General features: G+C 40.9%; 1 protein-coding gene and 1 pseudogene across 4 annotated transcripts in view; one reads left to right on the top strand and one right to left on the bottom strand.

Annotated features, from left to right (window-relative positions):
• tafa5a (TAFA chemokine like family member 5a) overlaps positions 1 to 24403 on the top strand; it is a 433494-nt gene that overhangs the window by 55053 nt on the left and 354038 nt on the right. The window lies entirely within an intron of this gene.
• On the bottom strand, positions 6700 to 7793 carry LOC138748687 (m-AAA protease-interacting protein 1, mitochondrial-like; annotated as a pseudogene).

Below are 24403 nucleotides of genomic sequence, written 5' to 3'. Positions count from 1 at the left end.
GCACTGATAGCATAGGGATTACTTAAAATGCTATGTGAGTGGAATGAAAAAGATTGAGAACCACTGCTCTATTGCCTTTGCAATTCAACGTTTCTGGAGACTTCTTAAAAGTTATGAGAGCACCTGCCTCCATCAGCCACGTGGGTAGTGTATTCCAAATCCAGACCACCTCTATGTGAATAGATTTTCCCTCTGTTCCCCTTGTAGCCTCTTACCACTTAGGTTTCGATACCTCTGCCCTTGGGGGAGATTTTGCCAGTTTTCACTCAAGCAATGCTCCTCATAATTTTGTGTATCTCTCTTTGGTTTCTCTCCCCGCCACCTCTCGGCCACCTCTGGTCCAAGGAAAATTACCCCAACTGTGCAGTCTAGCCTTGTAACCAAAATACTCCATTCCAGGGAGCATCCGAGTATATCTCTGTTGTCTCCAGTGTAATCATGTCCTTCCTAAAGTCAACAGAAGACTTGCAAATGTTGGAATCTAGAGAAACAAACAATTGGCAAGAGAATGGGTTGAACAGAATCAGTGGGAGAAAAACAATGGTTGACATTTTGGGCCAGAATCTATCTCCACTCTGTATTCTCAGTCTTGATGAAGGGTTCTGGACTGAAATGTCAACAATTCTTCTTCAATCACTGATGGAGTTCCTATAGTTTGAAGACCAGAACTGCACGTAATGCATTGGCTGTGACCTAACCAATGTTTTAGAAAGCCATACCACCACCTCCCTGGTTCCTGCCGCTAACTAATGAATTCAGAAATCTTCTGTGTCACCTCATCCACGCATGCCTTCATCTCTAGGGATCCTTCTACTTTCAGATTGAAATCCTTCTGTTCCTTATTACTTCAAAGGGCCCGAACATATCCATCCAACAACTGTTGCTATTGAATAAAATTAATGGATTATAAAGGCTAACTAATAATGAAAAAAAAAATCCACATTTGTTGTGTATCTCCCTTGTTTATTAGTACTCCAAAAGTCCATCACGTAACTAAATAATATCACATTTACCATTGCTCTGCCTATCTCACTAACTGACTAACATCATCCTGTAGTGAGCTCACCAACAACACTACCACTATTATGCAAATTATCTCTTTTATGTAGCATCAATCCTTGTGGAACCCTGAACCACTCCTGCAATTGAGCCAGTTTTGGATCAAATTCCCCAACCTGCCTTGGGTCACATGGGTTCATGCTGCCATATATAATCTTTTTTTTAAATTTTTTATTTTTCACACCATAAATCACATTAGCCATGATATACACTATTTCTTTTTCACACATATACAGTGACTTTTTCTCCCCCCCCCCCACTCCTCCCAAGCCACCCCCCCACCCCCCCCTCATCCATTTTAGGTATACAATCTAGGTTGCATTAAACCAGTCAGACAATGTTGTCACTCAACAAAAATACACCAGAAATTCTACTGAGTCCATTCTTTTCTTTCCTTCTCCTTCCATCAACTTAGGTAATGTTTGTCCCCGGTAGGTTTTCGCTATTGTATTTAATCTTGATGAAAGCCATGCTGGATTTATTCATGTGATGCCAACTGCAATGCCCTTGTCCATGCATTCTGTTACCTCGAAAATTTTAATCAAAGTGATCAGCCAGGAACTCCCCCCATCAAAATCTTATGGAATATCTTTGATTACAGTACATTTCTGCCACCAGGTTGGATCAGCAGTTGAAAAGAAAACGAATGCTATGTTGGCCTTCATTTCAAGAGGAATAGTGTATAGAGTAAAGAGGTGTTGATGAGGCTCTATGAGGCATTGGTGAGACCTCATTTGGAGCACTGTGTGCAGTTTTGGGCCACATCATAGAATGGATGTAATAACGTTGTAGAGAGTACAGAGACGATTTACCAGGATGATTCCTGGAATGCAAGGGCTAACATGAGCAACATTTAGTGGCTCTTGGACTGTGTTCATTTGAGTATAGAAGAATGAGAGGGGATCTCATAGAAACATATTGAATGCTGAAAGGATTGGATGGAGTAGAAATGAATAACACATTTCTCTTGGTGGGGGAATCCAGGACAGGAGGGCGTGGTTTTAGAATGAGAAGGTACCCATTTAAAACTGGGATCAGGAGAAACTTTTTCAGCCAGAGGGTTATGGAATTCATTGCCGCATACATCTATGGAGGCCCAATCATTGGGGAGCATTTAAAGGCATCTAATTAGTCAAGGTATCAAGGGGATGTGGGGAAAAGGCAGGAAATTGAAACTAGAATAGTGTAGCTCAGGGTGGATTTGCAGAACAGACTCGATGGGCCAAATGGCCTACTTCTGCTCCTTTATCTTGTGATCTTGTTCCAATTTTTTGATGTATCGTTGGGTCAATGAAACTGAATATTCTGCACTTCAACCCAAGAATATTCAGTACTGTATTGCATCACTAAAGTACAGGTCCTTGGGTTATGAATGAGATCCATTCCCAAATCTGTCTTTTAAGTTAAATTTGAAGGTAAATTCATAAAATACACCCAAAAGTGTTCAGGAAGCAAAATCTTCATTGTCCAGTGTAACCTGGTTGTTGAGTTGTAAATATTGGCCAGGGCTAACTCACCTGCCCTTCCTTAGCAGAGTGTTGAGGGATTTAATTCATGCAGCTCAGAGAGCGGATCGAACATGGAGGTGAGGGGGTTGGAGGGTATTGGCGGTGAGATTTGAGCTAGTGGAGTTGTTCTAGTGAACCGGTGCGGACTCGAAAGGCCAACATGGACTGTTTCTTCTCCGTAAATGGTTATATGGTTAAGTTGGTACAGGTACATAGTTCTCATTTCGCATCAGTTAGTCAAATGCTTGTCCTAAATAGTGTATATTTTACCTTTCTTTGGATATAAAACCATTGGAATCAATTTCTTGAAGTAGGCACACACAACACTATTAACAGCCATGCGATCTGACTTGAAATGGCTGATGCCATTCTCATTTCTTAATCTGATGCACTAGTCCGTTTGTAAGTACGTGTTGTCCATAAGTCAGACGTTCATAACCAGGGAACTGCTTGTAAATCGATGGATATAATGTAAGAATCGTATTGAATGTTATGCCCATTCCTGCTGTGTATTTTCTCATGGCTGTCACAATAGTGTTTATAAGCCCATCTTCAAGCATTTGATTCATCAAACAGAAGCCTTGCCTACTTGTCTCCACATGAGATCACCAAAAAAGGACCCCTTGTAGAACGCAACCCTGCCTAGAAAATCCTCGACTTGCACTACCAAAAGTATACAACAGTAATTGGTGGGCAAAGGATTGTTCCAATGAAATAATGTAAATGCAAATAAATTAAACAATGTGAAAATCCAGTACATCTACAAGAGATCACCTTTTTGAAGCCAATGTCCCTAAACTCTGATGAAGTTTTTTTTTTAAAGTTGGTGGGGGGGGGGAGAAATTCCTCACGACAAACATCATTCTGTTTAAATTACACTGATTGGTGGGATTCGAGAAGTAAACTAGGCTCATTGGAGACATCAAGGGGCAGAAAGGCGTGAGACATACAAGTGAGGGGAATAAACAGATGCTTCTATAGTTTTGGTGTAGATCCAGTTCATTGGAGAGATCAAGGAGCATAAGGGTGGGAGATGGGTTCGTGAGGGGAACACGAAGGTGTAAAACTAGAGCATTGCCTTGTCCACTTAGTGTCATGGTCAAGAATGTCACAGAATTCTAACCAAGGGCATACATCTGGAAGTGGTACCCACATTGATATTAACAATGTGATTAAAGAGAGGAACAGAATCTTGTAATAAGAATTTAGGAGCCAAGTAGTTAGACCTCGAAGCGCTGTAATGTCTAATGCAAAAATAATTGGAGCAGGTATTTCTATGGAGGAGATTTATGGCGCCTTTGCAATTGGGACTATCTAAGCAATGGCTTAAATGAACTGTTGGAGACACCTTAAGATTTCAATCCCTCTGTGCCTTTGCTCTAAAGTAATCCCTGTTGGATCTTTGTTTATTTGACTGTACTTCCTTATTCCCCCCCCCCCCCCACGCACGCACGCACACGCGCGCACACTCATATGCACTCTGCTTCATTCTCCTGCCAAATTATTGTTTTAGACCTCTAGCTGACAGGATTAGAAAAGTTCCCTGTGAGGTCATTGGATTAATTCTGGCTTGGGCCAGTTTGTGCAGGTCTACCATCTCCAGCGATAAAGCCCTCTCACCTACACCATCCTTTTTTTACACACAGTCAGCTGATCTATACACCTGTTGCTATGCTTTTCACATCAGACATCACGGCCCTTTGAGGTCTGACTCTATTTACCACTTAGCTCCTAAATTTCTGTTGCAAGGAGGAGGCAACATATTGGATCTACACCCAGAACTATAGAAGTATCTGTTTATTCCTCTCACGCCTTTCTGCCCCTTGATGACTCCACTGAACCTATTTTACTTCTTGAATCCAACCAATCAGTGTAATTCAGACAGCTTGATGTCTGTGTGAGGAAATGTCCCGCCCCACCCTTTTTTTTAACTGCATCGGTGTTTGGCGACACTGGCTTCAACAAATGATCTCTTGTAGATGTATTGGATTTGCACATTCCTTGCAATGTTTAACTTGATTGCATTTCCATTACTTTATTGGAACAATCCTTTGCCCACCAATTACTGTTGCATAGTTTTGGTAGTGCAAGTAGAGGATTTTCGAGGCAGGGTTGTGTTCGACGAGGGGTCCTTTTTTGGGGAGGGGGTGGGGATCTCATGTGGGGACAAGTCGGCAGGGCTTTTATTTGATGAATCAAATGTTTGAAGCTTGGGCTTATAAAAACTATCATGACAGCCATGGGAAGGGGCATAGGTTTTTTTTGGCACCTTGGAGTTCTAAATGCTTTCATTCATTCTCATCATCTGACTTATTTTAATACTGAATCGTCTTGAGTTGAAATGCAGAATAATCAATATAATTGACCTAATGATAAGTTTAACCAAAGACATTGGACAACTCCTAGAAATGTAATTATTATTATTGTGTAAATTAAGCTTTGGCCAATTAATTGTGTTGTCAGCTTCGGCTTGAATTTCTGAATGAATAATTTATTAGGCTCTTGGTGATGTGCTAAATGATTAGTTGTATCTATATTTTACATCATGAACATAACAGTCCATCACAAAACACTTCTGATAACACTATAGTATCCCCAAGGAGCTGGTTTATTTCACGATAAGACCCATGGAAAAAAAAAGTGAGAATGAGTGTTTTGTTTTAAATAAGAAGATGAAAAGAGAATCTAATGCTGTTCAAAATATCGAAACAAGACCTGCAGAAGGGTCACACTGGTTTGTGAAGTACATCTTTGCAGTTTACTTGCATGGTTGGATCTCTGGTGTCAAACATTGCTTTGTTTCAGCCGGTAAACAAAAAATAACAATCTATAGATGCTAGGGTCCAGCAGGCTTGATCACAATACTGAGCTCCCTGTCGTTTCGGGTATATGCACAAATTACGCTGGAGAACGAAGATTTTGTTTCTGAACACTTTTTGGGTGTACTTTATGGATTTTGGGCTGCTGATCACGGAAATCTCCTTAAAAGTTTCCTTTCACATACTTTGTTTTTGCAATTGTCTGTGTCAAGCAGACAGAACTCTGAAGTGCAATGTGTCATTGAAAGTTTATTTTCTGCATTCACTCTTTGACTTTTTTCCTGCTGATCTTGGTGCAGTCAGTGACCAACATGGTGAAAGGTTTCACCAGGATATTACGACCATGGAAAAGTGGTATCAGGGCACTGGAACCTATCAGTGCTGGCTGACTGTTGTTGGACACTGACATGAAAGGCATTAGATACTGAGTAATACTGAAAATCAGTAGCAAAACAAGGTCAATTGAACTAATGGAATGTATGTGATTAAACACAATTTTTTTTAAAAAGTGAATTTAATGTTTCTCTAATTTCCTTTGTGATTCAGCAAATCTGAAATTGTCTTTTGTGTTCATCTTGAGGTTGTCTATCATAATCCTCAATTTTTGTTCAGAAAGCAAATCTTTTATTTAAAAAAAAATTTGTATCCGGTATTAGGAGCAGGTGCATGTGTGGGCAAGGAATCTGCAGCAGCGTTGGATGGAACAAGTGAAACTGGCTGCATAGATCTTAAAGTTGGATCAGATTGAGCAACAGTTGGACTTTTGTTGATTGCTAGGATCTGATGTCAGAGGTAAATAGCTTGGTGTGTTGGTGTAAGCATCCCAGCATCCAGCCACAAGCAACCTTTGTGCAAAGGTCCCCGACCCTTTTGCATCTCCTGAAATCTTCTGTATTAACTAAATTGAGGTTGAAAGACGATAAATTTGTTGTTTGGGGCATTCTGCATACCATACCTTCACAGGTAAGTCTTCAAGTTGTCTTAAATGATTGACGGTCTGCTGTTTGGCTAGGGTATTAATCTCAATGCTCCCCTGAGTGTGGTTTAAAAACACAATGCTGGAGTAACTCAGCAGGTCAAACAGTGTCCTTTTAGGAAACTGACGTTTCCAGGCTTGAGCCTTTCCTCAATGTACAGTACGTGGTTTTCCACTGGGAGTCAGACTCCTAACATATTGTGGTCATGCGGGGTCTATGTCAGTGTTGCCTTTTGTTGAAGCAACCAGTTGCACCCTGAGAATGACATTTTTTCCCAGATCAAGAAATTCTGTATTATTGTTTGTGAAACACAGTGGCATCCTTACAGTAAGAGTTTTAGCAAAATTTTTCCAATAGTTTTAAATGCTGTATCCTTGTAATGGTGTAATCAGGTTGTACACCTTGTGTAAATTATTGTCGAAATTCCTAATTTGCTTGAGAACCTAATTTTCTTTGAGTTCAAGTTTACATGATGGCAAGTAACATCAAAAAGCTGGTATATCAACTTTGGATAAAATAAAGAGTTTTTAAAAATCAAAAATAGCTTGACGAGGGCTCAGGCCTGAAACATTTGCCATAAAAAAACCTGCAGTATTTCTCCAGAACTGTTTTGCGTTAAATTAAAATCAAGCTGTGATCACAAATAAAATAATTCATTTTGTGGAGCAAATTTTGAATGTCGAAGGCTGAGAGGGGATTTGATAGAGGTGTTTAAGATGATGAGAGTGATAGATAGAGTTGATGTGGAAAGGCTACTCCCATTGAGAGTAGGAGAGATGAATACAAGAGGTCGTGGGTTGAGAGTTGACAGGCAAAGATTTAGGAGTAACAGGAGTGGGGGGGGGGACTTCTTTACTCAGAGAGTGGTAGCTGTGTGGAATGGGCGTCCGGGAAAGGTGGTGGAGGCAGGGTCAATTTTGTCATTTAAGGAAGAGTTGGAGGGGGGATGGAGGGATATGGGCAGAGTGCTGGTAAGTGGGATTCGAGGAGGGTACTTGGATCAGTGCGGACTAGAAGGGCCAAATTGGCCTGTTTCCGTCCTGTAATTGTTATATGGTTAAGTCATTTGCTGTCTTTATTGCTTTCATTACTAAATACTACTTGGAACACTAGTCGCCTTCCGGTGTCTCATCAGGAAGGCCAACGTCAGTCAAATATGATACTAACATATTTTCAACCTTGGTTATCATAATAAATTACAACATCGCCTAGTGTGCTATACATAATTCTTTCCAGATCTGCAGCTAAGACCTGTCTGTGGTGAACTGGCAATGCTGAGCATTTTTCTTCCAGCTCCTCCAATAGCCCTTTTGATGCAAGATCCTTCAATTCAATCAAGTTGCACTGTGATGGCATCTTTGACACACTTGCTTGGCACCATCAAAGGTGAAGTCCTGGTCAAACTAAGTTCTAATGAAGAAGAAATACATCTTTAGAATGTGTTTAATAGCTGGTGATATCCCACGTTTTTTTTAACTATTTGACAGTTTATCAAATGTTTATCAATGCTATTGCTTCCAAAAGTCCCTTTCACACTGGCACCTTGTCCCAGTAATTGACAGCCAATCTACCAGTTAAGGGTCCAGTGTGAAAGAGACATAAGGTATGCTGGGATAAAACAAGTGACATGTTGATTGTTTTTTGCATGAGTGCAGGAGCGTGAAGGAAACAAAAGATTAACAAGAAGCTGTAAACTTTACCAACGTATGTAAACCTTTATAATTGTCTGAAGGACCATGGGAAAGTTGCCGAAGGGGGGAGAGAGAGAGAGTGATGGCGGATCTGCTCTCCCAGAATTCCTTGTGGCAGAGAAACCCCTCCATGAATACTTTGTGCATACAGCCCTTTCTCTGCCGCGCTGAATTCTGGGAGGCCAGGTCTGCCATTGCTCTTTCCCACGGTCTTTATAATTTGTGCGCTATTGGCGCTAGGACTTTCCCACAGTCTTAATAAATTGTGTGGCTGTGTTTTAAACAACTTTCCCATGGTCTTTTATAAATTTATAAAGGTTGAAAAGGGTCGGCACAACCCTTATGTACTGTGCTGTACATAATGCTTAATTATGTTATGATTAGGCATGATTAATTTTAAATACAAGATCATAGTACATTTAGCAGGATTTAGGGCAGGTTCACCATCGCTCGATGTGTCACTCAGACGTCATCAGTGGAGGATAGAATCCCCTATCCCCAGGGATGCTTTGTGATGAAGGTGAAGGGACAGAGAACTGATAAAACATAAGAGGTAGAAGAAGGAAATGGCAAATTAGTAAAGGGAAGTGAGGAAATGGCAGACGCTTAAACCTTGAGGACTGATACGATGAAGAAGACAACAGATGGGCTCATTTTAAATTTGAAGGAAGGGTATGAAAAACAGTCCCTCTCCTAAACGACGAAGTATTAGTAACAGGACTAAATGGGGACAAGTAGCCAGATCCCTAGTGCTTAATATGCATTGGTTGAAAGGGAAATTTTTCATGGAGATGGTCGAGCCATTGATTCTGCTTCTTCTTCCTTTCCCTTTTTGTGTCTTCACAATAATCCAAAGTTATTTGGCACCTGTTCAGAAAATAAATGTAAATAAATAAAAGTTGGAAGGCTGGATAAAGAAATGCTTGTGCACTTATTTAAAAAACACATAAAAATTAATTAAGTAGAATTTTATTTACAGTTCTTTATCATTTTGACCAGCAGTGAATTTCTCAATTCCTGTTAATGAGGTTGCTTTCCATGTCAGTCTAACCTGGCGTAGAATCAGCTGGCACATTTCCCAACCTGAGAGCTGGGAAGTCTGCTAAAGTTGGTTCAAGTGTGCCAGGGACTGGCAATCATTTGAACAGAGAGCAGTGCTTGGTAAATAATAATAATAGCAGATCTCCCTCATTGAAAGTACGAACTTCACCAGTAACAGTGACCGACTCCTCTTCTGAAAGTAGAAGTTGGTAGTCTGAGGTAAGTTTTAACATTTAAAAACTTTTTGTACCTTTCTCGAACAACCCCACCCTTTTTAAACAAGTTTTTAAGATATCTCCAGCTGACTGAAACTTGGTAGATTCCCCAGTGGTTGAAATAAAACCACAGTTTGGTTACTGCCTCTATCAATACAATGAAAATGCAAGGTCATTACATAATTAGTCATGAAATTCTTTTGTCAAAGAAAACTGTTAATTCATGAGGGAATTGCCTATAGCACCTCTGAGTTATTCAGGCGGATTCTGCAGGAAACACAGTCAGATCCACACCAATCTACAAACAATTCACTGCATCCAAACATTAGTGCCAGTAAGTTCAGGTTTTCCACTTGTGCATTTGTGAAAGCAAGCTTCCAAAAGTTGTGGTTCATTTGCTCTTTTCTAACTGGGCTTTGATGACGTACTTACTCTTTGGAGCGCAGCGTGGAAGAGCAAAGTGCCTGTGTATTCCATCGGAATTGGAGATTAATTTTCAACAGGGAGGAAAAAGGCAACGTGGAGATTGCTTTCAATTTTTCTCCTGGTACCACAGAGCTGTACATTGCAGGAATGGGCCCTTCAGCCATCACGTCTCTGCCATGCTTTTTGCTCATTTATATTAATTCCATTGGACGGCATTAGGTCTTTAGCCTTCGAGCTTTGTCTATTCAAGTGCTTATCTAAATATCTCAGTGATTTATCAGATTTTATCACCCCTCTGGCAGAAAGTCCAGATATCAACCACTCTCTGCATATCTGAAAATACTTTCTTCTCAAATCCCCTTTTTAAAACTTCTTCATCTCACTTTAAACCTCTGACCCAACCATGGGAAAGAGTCATGGTATCTACCCTACTGATGTCCCTGGACAATGAAGATTTTGCTTCCTGAATTTTGGACTGCTGATCACAGAAATCATCTTAACATTTTTCTATCACATACTATTTTTTTTAGATATAACCTAATTTTGTGATTTCCTGTCATATTTTAAGTAAGTATCCTTAACACTAAATCTATCCCTAGCTATGTGCAGGTGTGTGTGAAATACCCAAACCAGGCCAAAATCCAGAAAGTTACTTCAAAGTTCAGTCTTTTAAATTCAGTGTCGAAGCGTAGGCTTTTGAAATTTGATGCCCAGAATTAATGTTAAACTGATGGGAAGACTGGAGTTGTGGCTGCTACAGACTCGCTTTGCAATCTACATTGTGATTTGCAACGCATATGCAGATTGCCGTCACTTTCTCTCCTCTTCAATCTCTCTCTCTCTCTCTCTCTCTCTCTCTCTCTCTCTCCCTCTGCACATGCGTTCCAAATCACCTTTATTTTTTAAAAATTGTCATCCCCCCCCCCCCCCCCCGGACCTAGTTTTATTCAAAATGGATTCTGATCACTGTAACTTTGTAAGTCGGAACATTGTCAGTTGGGGTCTATCTGTACTGCTTCTGATGTGTAAGTGAATTTAATATGAATAAATATCGACAGAGGTTTATTTCACAATGTGTAATTGCAGTGACTCAAGAAGTACTTGCAAATGTGGCCGGAAAACATGACACGGTACAAAGCACAAATGCTGAGAATACATCTATTATGTAACCTTGTGGAAATGCAGCAATTGCTTTAAAAGAGAAATAAGACCAGTAAAGCTTGGCAACAACTACTGTACTTGCCATTGTTCCTGTGTCCTTGTTCAAACTGCTTACAGAACAGGTAATCATCTTCTCAGCACTTCCAATTATTTCTTCACAACAAAGCTTTGTATAGAGCTTGACATAGACAAGTCATCCAGTTGGTGAGGTCCAGTCATGCATAGAAATGTGCATTGTATGTGCTGTATTTTAAAAACATAATATTGACTTCAAATGCAAAATATATTCATCATTATTACGACTCGAAGATTATAATCATAATCGATACAAAAGTGTGGGGCGGCCTGATTAGCACAATGCTGTTACAGCGCCAGCTATCGGTACTGGGGTTTGAATCTTATACTGTCTGTAAGGAGTTTGTATGTTCTCACCACGCGTGCGTGGGTTTCCTCCGAGGGGGTCTGGTTTTCTCCCACTATTTGAAATGTACCGGGTGTGGTAGGCCAATTGAGTGTAATTGGGCAGAACGGGCTCTTGCACCAGAAGGGCCTGTTACCGAGATGTATGTCTAAATTTAAAAAAAAGTGAATGGGCCTGTAATTCTGCAATGGGATGTGGATTGAGTGATTGTAAAAAAAAAACCTTGGTCAATGGAGTTTGAGGAGGTGATATGAGATCATGCACCGTGTTCAAAGGAATCAAAAGGCATATTGTGATCTTGAATGGAGAAAGACTGAAAAAAGAGTGAGTGGTCAGAGGGATCTTTGGTGTTCTAGTTCATGAATCACAAAGCCAGCAGTCAGGTCCGTAAGAAGGCATAGATTATATTGCAAAAGGATTGGTGTTCAATAATGGTGGTTTTATTTCAGCTGAACAAATGTTGGTGATGCCACACTTGGAATATGGTGTCCAGTTATGGTTCCCTTCTCAAAATAAGGATGTAGTAGCATTTGGAGGCATTTCAAAGGAGATTCACTGGGCTAATTCCAAGAAGGAGATGCTTATTGTAGCTGTAGCAAGTGAGGCAAGATAGTATGGATCTATATTCCTTGGGAGTTTAAACAAATGAGGGGTAATAACTTTCAAACATAAAATCTTAAGGGTTGATGTTGAGATAGTTTCATGAGCGCAAAAGTCACAAACAAGAGGACATAGTGATTAAATAAGGGGACAATCATTTAAACTGAGGAGCATGCAAATTCTTTTACAAGAGGGCAGTGAATCCCTCCAAGTTTCTGTTCTCAAGGTTGTTGAAGGTCAGGTAGTTAAAGTAGAGACCGATTTAAATATTTGAAAGATTGAAGATTTGAGGGGTACAGGAAACCGGTACAAAAGAGTTTCGATCAGTTGTACAAGAAACTCGATAGGCTGCAGATGCTGTGATTGTAGTTAAAAACACTTAAATGCTGGAAGAGCTCGGCTGGTTTATTCAGCATCTATAGGAGACAAAGATATATTGCTGACATTTCAGCCTGGAACTCTCCTTCAACGAAAAATTAGAAAAGGCAGAAGCAGGATATATTAGAAGGTCTCAGAATTCGAACAGTAGTTGAGGAATCCAGGCCAAGAAAAGGTGTAATTGGATATGATAAAGGTCTAGGTGGAATTTATCATGTCTTAAGGAGACAAGGGGTCTGTGGAATGGAGAGACGGTGGGGGAAGAGGGGAATGGGAGGAAATTTAACCAAAGCCAGGGAAGTTGATATTAACACCATCCGGTTGGAGGGTGCCCAGTTGGAAGATGAGGCTTTGTTCCTCCAATATGCAATTGGTCTTAGCCTGGCAGTATGCGAGACCGTGGATTTACATGTAGGAAAGAGAATTGAAAATGAGTGGCCACTGGGAGATCCATGTTATTGTGGCAGGCAGAGCTGAGGTGTTCAACAAAAAATCTCCCAATCAGTCTCTCCGATGATCGCATTCAGTGGTAGGGAAGACTTGCCCACTCCTGCTAAACAAAAATGGCAACCATGACTGAGCTGCTGTCATGGCAATGCTGCTGCTCTGCAGGGTCCTACCGTCCGGTCCTCACGATGACTGCTCCATACAGGCTTTAAATTGCCTATTAAAGGAACTGACAGTATTTTTAAATATCCTGCAACTGAGGTCTGAGCCCAAAATGGTGGTGCCTGTGATGGGCAGCATACCATAAGGGAAGCAGCGGACTGGTGCCGGGCACCAGAAGTGGGGTGAGCAACCCCCCCACCTTTGAGAAGAAGAATTGGAGATGACCCGACACATCAGTGACCACAGCAGTAGACCAGTGAGGGGCTCAATGGATGACCCACAGAGGCTGTGGGCCGCTGGTGACTTGTGGTTGAAGGGTACACACAAGCGGACCACTGGAGAGTGGCTCATGGGAACCAGGTATCGGAGCTGGTATTCAAAAGGATGCTGAGATTAAGAAGGGCCCCCAAAGAGATTTGGGCACTGAAGGCTTCCTGATCGTATCGGAGCTCGGGTTGACGATGGTTCGAAGCAAAGACTGTGTGGTCGCAGAGGCTGCAGGAGTGCTGGAGAAAAATTGTCTCTGAAGGGACTCTCTTTTGCTTCTCTGACTCCGATTATTAGGGGCGCTGTTCGTGACAACTCTTTGCCTTATGGCAGACAAAAATTGAAGAATATCATGTATATTGCATTTTTAATGTATTATTATGTGGCAATAAAAGGAAACTTTGAACCTTTATTTTGTGTAGTATTGGGTTGTTCTTTCAATTTTTACACTTATTAGTAAGATTTCTCTGAGTAATCTCATTGGATGAATTATCTAGTTCACAGTGAGCCAATGTACTGTTTCATATGAGTGCCATCACAGTCGAGATGGGGAATTGTCAGAGGTAGTTGATGTAGAGGCGTACGATAACCTTCCATAGGAGCTTGAAAGTCAAGACCAGGTAAAGTAGGGATTAATGAATACAGAAATGTGTAGCAATGCTCAGTCCTCGTAAGATTTTGGGAGAAGCAGCAACAGCTCGCACAGATTTTTAAGCCTGCATCACAGTTTAATCAATTCACATTGATCCTCAACTTGGTTTACTTTCCCCACTTAATTATTTTATCTCTTGGTGTCCAAAATTTCATCAGTTTTGTCTTTGTATTTACTGAACAGCTGAGCATCCAGAGCATTCTGGGATAGAGAATTTGCAAACTGAATTAAAAAAAAATATATTTTCATCTCAGATCTAAATAGCCATTGTTAAGAATGGTTGAGGACTGCCTGCCCCCCCCTCCCCAACATTATCTGTATCCACGGTGTAAAGTCCTTTCAGAATATTGTGTGCTTCAAGAGGCTACATCTTAATCTTCTCAAGGAAACAGACCCATCTTCTTTCCACCTTGTTTATTTGTATAGGAACCCATCCATTGAATATTTGGTGTTATGACTGCATTCTTCTTTTGGGATAGGAGATTGAGGTTGTGTGCCGCTGTAGTCTCAGCTAAGTCTCAGTGGTCTCTGTAGTCCACCATTGCTTTACTCTTCTACATCAATTGCCTTACGATGAAGTTTAAAGTTACAGAAGAAACTCAACAGAATCTCACAGTGTCCATAGAAAGATATATAACCAATGCTTTCAGCCTGACCCCTTCATCAAGGTAATGAGCAAAAAGCAGGCAGGGGCTGGAATAAAAATGTGGGGGTGGGGGGGGGGGAAAGAGGTGGGAAGAAGGGATGGGGAAGAAGTATGGACCTTTACTTCCTATAGATGCTGTGTGACCTGCTGAGTATGTCCAGTACTTTTGTATATAGAGCCTCAATCAGTATTTCCAGACTTTCTTGTTTAACTGTAATAGCATAACAGTTTGAGATGACAGAAACAGGAGAGTTTTACAGAGCACACAAAGCAGTCAGGTGATATGGTTGCAAGTGAGATTACTTCAGTGATGTTCAACCTTTTTCTTTCCACTCACGTATCACTTTAAGTAATCCCTATGCCATCTGTGCTCTGTGAGTAGTAAGGGATTGCTTAAGGTGGGAAGGGAAGGTTGAGAATCACTGCTCTAGACCCAATTATTACTGAAATGTTTTGCTTGAGAAAAATTGTCATTGGCCCATTTCCTTTGGAGTTAGGAACCCGTGCACATAACGAGTCTATTAGATACCAAGTAAGCCAGTGGTTCTCAACCTTTTTCTTTCCACCCACAAACCACCTTAAGCAATCCCTTCTTAATCACAGAGCATTGGGAATACTTAAAGTGGTATGTGAGTGGAAAGAAAAAGGTTGAGAACCACTGGCTTACTTGGTTGGTCTGGTAGATTTACTCATCACTGATAATACCAGAGGTAGTGGTGAAATACTTAAAAATACTTAAATGTCATGGGTGAGTGGTTTGGCTCTCTTGTTTGGTCATTGTCTGGCTGGCACAATAAGAAGTGCACTGGACAACTCAAACTACCTGGACTTGAATTGAACCTGTGGAGCTAGTTGTGTATGAAGCTTGTATAGGCTCTTTGTCACCAAGTGGGTTTCCCCCAGATGTTTCAGTTTCTTCTCATCCCATAATCAGAATTTGTTGTCATGAACATGTCATAAAATTCATTGTTTTGTGAACATTTTCAATAGATAAACCACATTACCAAAAACACTATAAAAATAGTGCAAGAAAAAGAAAAATACAAAGTAAGACAGTATCTCTGATTTCTTGTTAATTCAGGAATCTGATGACAGCGGGGAAGAAGCTGTCCTTGTGCTGCTAGGTGCTGGTCTTCAGGCTCCTGTACCTTTTTTACCATAGTACACCGATAAAAGTTTTAGCTGCTGGCAAGTCATCTTTGTGGTTGCACTGACATGGAGACTCCAGAACAGATCTTCAGAGATGTAGTTATCCAGGAATTTGAGGTTCTTGACTCTTTCCTCTTCTGAACCCTCGAAGAAAAATGTTCTGATTTCCTCTTCAAGTCCGCAAATGATCTCCTAACGTTGAGTGCAAGGTTGTTATTGTGACACCATTTAGCTGGTTGATAGTCCTGATCAATGAGTGATCTGGCAACTGAAAATTGCACCCAGTTTGTAGATGAGTGGTAGAATGTGAGGGAAGTAATGGGAATGTAGCAAAATGGATTATAGGGAATTTAAATGGGGAAGTAGGATTTTCTCAATGAGCGGGTATAGAATCAATAGTTCAGAATGTTTTTTTTAAATTGCCCGGAAATAAATATGAACTGTCATTTGACACTGGTCATCATATGAATTGCTGTGCATGGACATAATTTCCTAAGGAGTTACAAATAGAAATGAACCTTGTGTCATGTCCCTTTTAATAGAAACAAGGTATTGATGGAGAGCACCAAAAGATGGGCCTGTGGCACAGGTGTGAGGAACTCCTGCAGTGATGTCCTTGGCCTGGGATTCTTGACTTCCAACATACCACATCCATCTTCCCTTTGTGTGATGTATGACTCTAACTGTAGATTGGTTTAGTCTTTGATTTCCATTAACTTAATTTTACCAGACTTTCTTGATGCTGCACTTGCCTTGATGTCAAAGGGCAGGTCCACTTGCCTTGTCTTTGCTGCAAACATTACAACGAGGTTTGGAGTCGAGTTAAACATAGAGAAACATAGAAGATAGGAGCAGGAGTAGGTCATTTGACCCTTCGAGCCTGCTCCGCCATTCAACGAGATCATGGCTGATCTTAAAGTTCAATACCCCGTCCCCGCCTTCTCTCCGTAACCCTTAATACCCTGAAACTGAAGAAATATATCTAATTCCCTCTTAAATATATTTAATGAACTTGCCTCTACTGCCCTCTGTGGCAATGAATTCCACAGATTCACCACCCTCTGGGTAAAGAAATTCCTCCTCATCTCGGTCCTAAATGGTTTGCCTATTATCCTCAAACCATGGCCCCGGGTTCTGGATTTTCCCATCATTGGAAACATCCCATCTGCATCCATTCCGTCCAGTCCTGCCAGAATTTTATATGTCTCTATGAGATCCCCTCTCAATCTTCTAAACTCCAGCGAGTACAATCCCAATTTGCGCAATCTTTCCTCATAAGTCATTCCTGCCATTCCAGGTATTAGCCTGGTGAATCGCCTCTGCACTCCCTCCATTGCAAGAACATCCTTCCTTAGATAAGGTGACCAAAACTGCACACAATACTCCAGGTGTGGTCTCACCAAGGCTCTGTACAGCTGCAGTAAGGTATCCTTGTTCCTATACTCAAACTCTCTTGATATGAAGGCCAACATACCATTTTCCTTTTTAACCGCCTGCTGTACCTGCATGCTCGCCTTCAGAGACTAGTGTACAAGTACCCCTAGGTCTCTCTGCACTTCCCCATCTCTTAATCTATTGCCATTCAAATAGTAATCTGCCCTCCGGTTTGTATTACCAAAGTGGATAACCTCACATTTATCCACATTGTAGTGCATTTGCCATGTATCTGCCTAGTCCCTCAATTTATCCAAATCACACTGGAGCTTCCTGATCCCCTCTTCCGTGCACACAACCCCTCCTAGCTTAGTGTCATCTGAAAATTTGGAGATATTACATCCAACCCCCTCATCCAGATCATTAATGTAAATTGTGAACAGCTGGGGTCCCAGTACAGATCCCTGTGGCACCCCACTGATCACCGCCTGCCACTCAGAAAATGAGCCATTTATCCCAACTCTCTGTCTTCTACCTGCCAGCCAGTTCTCAATCCACATCAATACTTTGCCCCCAATCCCATGAGCCTTGATTTTGGAAGCCAGTCGTTTATGCGGGACCTTATCAAAGGCCTTTTGGAAGTCCAGGTACACCTGTCAGGTATACCTGTCACCATCTCAAAGAATTCCAATAGATTTGTCAAGCACGATTTACCTTTTGTAAATCCATGTTGACTCCGTCCGATCCCTTCTCTGCTAGTCATATGCTCCGCTATTACATCCTTAATAATGGATTCCATCATTTTGCCCACAACTGATGTACGTCTCACCGGCATATAATTCCCCACTTTTTCTCTACTCCCCTTTTTAAATAGTGGGGTAACATTAGCTACCCTCCAATCCATGGGTACTGATCCTGAGTCTATCGAGTTCTGGAAAATAATTCTTAAAGCATCTGCTATCTGAATGGCCACTTCCTTAAGTACCCTAGGATGTAGATTATCAGGCCCTTGGGATTTTTCTGCCTTCAATCCCATCAGTTTCCCCAAGATCATGTCCTTAGAGATACTGATTTCTTTCAGCTCCTCCCTTGCATTAGTCTCTATGTTCCCCAACATCCTTGGTAGGTTATTTGTATCCTCTCTTGTAAAAACAGAACTAAAGTAAGAATTTAATTGGTCTGCCATTTCCTTATTCCCCATTATATATTCCCCTGATTCCGACTGCAAGGGACCTACTCTGGATTTCACCAATCTTTTCCCCTTGACATATTTATAAAAGCTTTTGCAGTCGGTTTTTATATTTACTGCAAGCTTACTTTCGTAATTTATTTTTGCTCTCTTGATTAATCAAGAGGGAGTTGAGAACCACTGCTCTAGACCCAATTGTTTCTGAAATATTTTGCTTGAGAAAAATTGTCATTGCCCCATTTCCTTTGGAGTTGAGAAACCGTGTAGATAATGTCAGTTAGGTACGATTAAAACAGTGGTTTTCATATTTTTCTTTCCACTCATATACCGTCTTAAGCAATCCCTTACTAATCACAACACCTATAGCATAGGTGATATTTGAGTGGAAAGAAAATGTTTGAAAACTACTGCTGTAAATCAAAGAACTCCCTCAGTCCACCTTTAATGTTTACGGTTCTGCATTCACAGCTCTGAGGTAGAAAATTCCAAATAAAAGCACAATGCTGGAGAAAATCAGCAGGTCAAAAAGTGTACTGTATATAGCAAAGATAAAGATACATAGCCAACATTTTGGACGAGCTTTTCACTGAGATGTTTTTTATAAAAAGGTAGGTATAAAAACAAAATGGTGATGGGGGGTTGACGAGGAGAGGAGCACAATCCCAAAGGCAGGAGATAATGGGGGGGATAAGGGAGGGAGGGCACACCAGCAAGCAGGGAGAAGACGGATGGCTCTGTGAATAGAGAGTGAAGGGGTGGAGAATGGAGGAAAGAGACAAAGGGAAAATGAAGGGAGAGAAATCTAGCAGAAACTGGAGAAGCCTATGTTAATGCTATCTGATTAGAGTGCCCAGGCGGAAAATTAAGTGTTTCCCCACCAATTTACGGATGGTCTTGGTGGGACAGTGCATGAGGTCATGGACAGATGCCAGCGTGGGAGTGGGAAGCAGAACTGATGTGGTTGGCCACTGAAAGATTCCTGTCACTGGTGTGGACAGAGCGAAGGTACTCAGCGAAGTGACATCCCAGCCTGTGCCCAGTCTCTGTGATGTAAGAAGGCCACATGGGGAGCTTGATCTGCTGTGATTCCCCAGCATTGTGCTTTTACTTCCATCACGGTGTCTGCAAACTTTCGTGTTTTACTCCGTAGACCAGGGGTGGCAAACTCAAATTCACAGAGGGCCAAAATTAAAAAGTTTTGGGCCAAACTAAATATTTATTAAAATTTTTCAACAACATCTGAATGTTTTCTCTTCTTTCAACATATGTAATGTTAAACTTTTTCTTATTAAAATAAATGTTTAATAATAGTTTGGGTTAAACTCTTTCCAGAAGAAGCATTAACAAATGAGAAATAAAATATTCAATAAATAATATTTCTCTACAGCCTTTAAGCTCCTTTTAAATGTATTTTTTTTCACAAACCAACAAGTCAAAAAAAATAACAACTTGCTTCAATGAAAATCCAATCTTTCAACTATGAACAGTCCAAAGTTAACCAAAGAAAATATGAATCCAAGCTTAGCTTGCTACACTGTGATTTACTCTGATGCACCTGGGTCTAAACCAGATACTTGGCATCTCTTCTTAGATGCAAGTTCATCAAACTCTGGGGTCAGAGTTTGCCTCCCACCTGTCTTGAAAGGTCCTATTTTCTGTCTTTCGTTTGGCCATTTTTCATAAGGGGTTTATTACATGTGAGTTGGGTGACAGGTCGCAGATGTTAATGAAAGTAAAGAGAGGAAGTGGGGGCGATTAGCGGGATGACGGGCCGGCGCCAACCCATTTGCAAAGCATTCTGGGATTTGTAGTATTAGCTGTGCATGCGCTATACTGGTGCGGCGGCCAGCTCTAATACATATTTGATATGATCTTGCGGGCCAAATATAATTATATCACGAGCCAAATTTGGCCCGCGGGCCTGAGTTTGACATGTGTGCCGTAGACAGTTCCAGATTGACTCCTCATCTTTCTTAAGACTCTATTTCCTGAAACGATGCACTGTTATTCTAAATTGCTCTGGAAAGAGAAACCTCCTTGTGTCATTGAAATGAAAGGTTCAAAGCAAGTGTTCATGTTAAATGTTTTGAATTCGTGTTATCGATTGTGTAGCTTGATAGCAAAACCTGCGGAAAATTCTGACCATTTAACTGAGGTCGGTACTAGAATATTAAAACGAGGTCCAAAAATCTTCCATGGGTTGGAAGGTAAAATTAAGTTTGACCCGTTTACAGAGTAGTTTTTTTTATCATGACTAAGATTTCATGATGGAAAGTACACTAATTTTAATGCTTGCTATCTTAAAATTTGTGACCAGGAATGAAGGCATGATCCCAAACATTTGTTGAAAGTGATCAACTCATTGACATTAATGTGTTCTTCTAATGTTGCCAAGTAGCATCTCAGTGAGAAGCTATATCCAAAATGCATACTGTTGTCGTGACAACTTTAGTTTAACTCAAATTCTTATCATTAATGGTCTTTTCAAGCACTTTCAATGCCATGATCTAATTTGTAAAGGGGGAAAAAAATGAAATATGAAGGAATCAGAAAAATCCACTTTCTATAAAGTGGTGATGATTCCCACTCCATGACGATCGTGTTTATCCAAAATAAATGGCACCGTTACATTAAAAACTGACAGTGTAAGCCTTCTTAATGATCATGTATATAGAAAAAAAAGTGACATATCAAAGTATTTCTCAGTAGCACAGGATGCAGCCAATAAGCCTGTTGAGTCTTGGAGCTGTTTTGAGAAGAGTAATCCCATCCGTTCCGTTTCCTTGTTTGTTTATAGCATTGAAGTTATTTTTCTCACTCCTCAGTGCTGCACGGAAATGTGTCCTTCCATCCATCTCATCTGTGCCAACCAGTTTGTCCATTTGTCTTCCAATCCTGACTGTCAGGGTGATGGAAAGAACATTGTCCAGTGAAGTCTCGATCACAGCAGTTCTTTTTTTTTTAAAAAAAAGAGCTTTCTCAGGATCTTCCTTATTTGACCAATTTGCTCGGCCGACGAGCCAGCCAGCAATGGGAGTAGATGCTATTGGCAGACCTTAATGGGATTCCAGTATTGTTTTTTGTTGCATTTGACTCTTTTGAGCAGTAGACGGTCACCAAGTTGAGCAGTTACAGGCAGGTTGTGTGGGTGAATGATGTGCCATATTACAGGAACGTCAAGAAAATCACAAGGTTGTATTGAACAGTGGCACAGGCTCGAAGAGCTGAATGGCCTTCGCCAGCACCTCTTTTTTCTGATCCTCTGATGGGAGCCCAGCTGCAGTAGTGGTTATTGCCAGCATCTAAATCTGGAGCTGTCTGCAAGGAGCTTGTACATTCTCCCCTGGTCTGCGTGGGTTTCCTCCCAGGTGCTCCAGTTTCCCTCCACCCCTCAAAACATATCGGGCGTTGTAATTTGGTGGCATGGGCCTGTTACTGTGTTGTATACCTGTCTGTTTCGTCTGGCAGCTGTGATTCGTGCTCATTTTCCGCATGTGTCGTAAGCGCTTGTCACCTTTGCAGTGGTTCTCAAATATATGAAGATGAATTGGCCTTTCTGAATGAAGACCTGTGCTTTCTTGTCCTGACTGGTGGTCAAGTTTATTGTCCTGCGCAGAGGAGCCATGAAGTTCATTTCGCATGCAATCCCACCTGTGTTTAACCAAGTGTTAACATGTTGAGCAAAAGAGATCAAGAGTATTGATTGCTTCTCCATAACTTTATAACTTTTGAACCATATTCATTTGGAAGATCGATCTGAGGTTTATTTATTTATTTTTGGAAGTGGTTCATTTGCTACCAGTGATCGTTCTCCTGATTACCATTTCTTCCTGGTGGATGTTAGGGGGTTGGATCAATCTCAATCCCAAAATTAGTACTCCTGGCTACCCTTCACTAAACACCAATTGCATTTGTTTGGGACCTCCTCATCTCCACTCATAAGACTTCACCATGTTGCTGATAAGCAGTCAGCTCAGAGCAGAATGTGTGCGCCAGATGGCTGCATATTTTACGATGCTGATACAAATGTGCCAAAAATCAGGTGAAAATAATTTTCCTCAGTCTCTAGGCATCTTTCAATTTAGCAAAATTACAAATTAGCACCCATTTCAGATGCTGAAGAAAAGAAAATAGTTGAAAATTACAGTCGTCACATGTGCAAGTGTTAGAAAAATGGTGGTAATTTGTAATAGAAGACCAGATAATTTCTAATAGCATTACTTACGGTTTTAAAGAAAATCAGAAATGTTACTTACGGTTTTAAAGAAAATCAGAAATGTTTCTTGTAACTGATTTTTCTCCAACTTTACAGCTCTAAATTTTAGTTCCACGGTACAACATTCCTTCATTATTTTTCAATTTCATTTTATCCTTCTCTGCCTTTTCCTATGAGTCATACTGTACAGCTTGCTTTGGCCCAGCTCTTGGACGGTGCCCCTTCTCTCTCTGCATCGATACCTCTGGCACACTTTTTTCCCCCCATTCTTTTTAATCTTGTGCCAGGTACTTTGCATGTGCCCAGATGGCAGACGACATGGAGTGGGTGGGAATTGGCTATCAAATCAACTGGATAAGGTCACTCGCAGTTAAGTGGGTTATAAATAAGTTCTGCAGAAGGCCATTTTTAATTTTAATATCTACCACAGTTTAAAAAAAAATAAAGGTTTTTAATTCTGGGGCATTGTGGTTTTTAAAAAATCATTTATTTGAATTTTTAAAGCAAGTGTCTTGTGGCTTGGCCAGGCAATTTATTGAAGCTAAAGTCAGCAAGACCTTGATCTGAAATCCAACTGGTGCAACGATCAAGTTGAGCTGCCTACTCCTCTTTTGAGATTTGGTTGGTGAGTGATTTCTTCCACCCCCACCCCAACCAACACTTGCCTACTCACATTGGCCACCTTTGCTCAAATTAATACTTTCTGATCATTTAGATTGAAATCTATTCTCAAAGAGGTAAATTTGATATTGCCTGAATTTTAAAGAAAACTGAGGCTTTCATGCCTCATTATAATGCACCTGCAGGACAGCCCTGAATTGGGATGGTCCTGGCAACACAGGTCAAGCATTGGAACAATTTGTTGTTGGAAGTCCAAACTCACTAGAATTCTAGAAATTAGAGAATTTTATATTTAGACTTGCAGCATGGCCAAATACCCCAATTAACTCTCAACCCCTGTACATTTGGAAGAATGGGAGGAAACCCATGCCGATATGGGGAGAACATACAAACCCCTTACAGACTGTGCCAGATTTGAACCCATCGGCACTGTAACAGCGTTGTGCTAACCTCTACACTAGCCGAGAAGCTAAGAGACTAATCAGATTCCTGGAATTTGTTATTGTCCACCACTGGGAGAGATAAAAGCTCTACAGTTACTGAGAAAATTTATTCAACTGCAGCAGCTTTATACATTTTACTTTCATCTATTTTAAGATGTGTCCATTAAATCCTGTTCACCAGACAAATCAAACTGGTAAAATTGCCTGCTATGTAACTGTATTGTTAATGACAGGAACAAGCTGATCCTAATTTTCACTCAAACATCAGAACAGATAACAGGTGGTCTTGTCCAAAGCCTGTAGAGTTCTTTTAACATTTCCATGTTTTACTTCTGCCTTTGGAACCAAACGGCAATGTTAATATGGTAGCCTAAAGGGGTCAAAGATGTGTGTTTCATCTTTGGAAACCTGAAGGAAGTGAGAGCCATTTGGATGCAATTTTATCACCATTGCTAAGAAATGTACTTCTTTTTTCTTCTTTGGCTTGGCTTCGCGGACGAAGATTTAAGGAGGGGGTAAAAGTCCACGTCAGCTGCAGGCTCGTTTGTGGCTGACCAGTCCGATGCGGGACAGGCAGACACGGTTGCAGGGGAAAATTGGTGGGTTGGGGTTGGGTGTTGGGTTTTTCCTCCTTTGTCTTTTGTCAGTGAGGTGGGTCTTCTTCAAAGGAGGTTGCTGCCCGCCAAACTGTGAGGCGCCAAGATGCACGGTTTGAGGCGTTATCAGCCCACTGGCGGTGGTCAATGGGGCAGGCACCAAGAGATTTCTTTAGGCAGTCCTTGTACCTTTTCTTTGAAGAAACTACAGGAACCACACGGATGTTTGTCTTTTTGTTTTCCATTCCATCATCTTACTTTAATGCAAGTCAAGGATCTTGCATAAATAAAGCACTTCAAATTGTCAACATTTGCTCAAATTTTATCCAAGCAGAAGTAATTGCC

Source organism: Narcine bancroftii, chromosome 13, assembly GCF_036971445.1.
Source record: "Narcine bancroftii isolate sNarBan1 chromosome 13, sNarBan1.hap1, whole genome shotgun sequence".
NCBI classification, from domain to species: domain Eukaryota; kingdom Metazoa; phylum Chordata; class Chondrichthyes; order Torpediniformes; family Narcinidae; genus Narcine; species Narcine bancroftii.
This window is presented reverse-complemented; position numbering and strand designations above follow the sequence as displayed.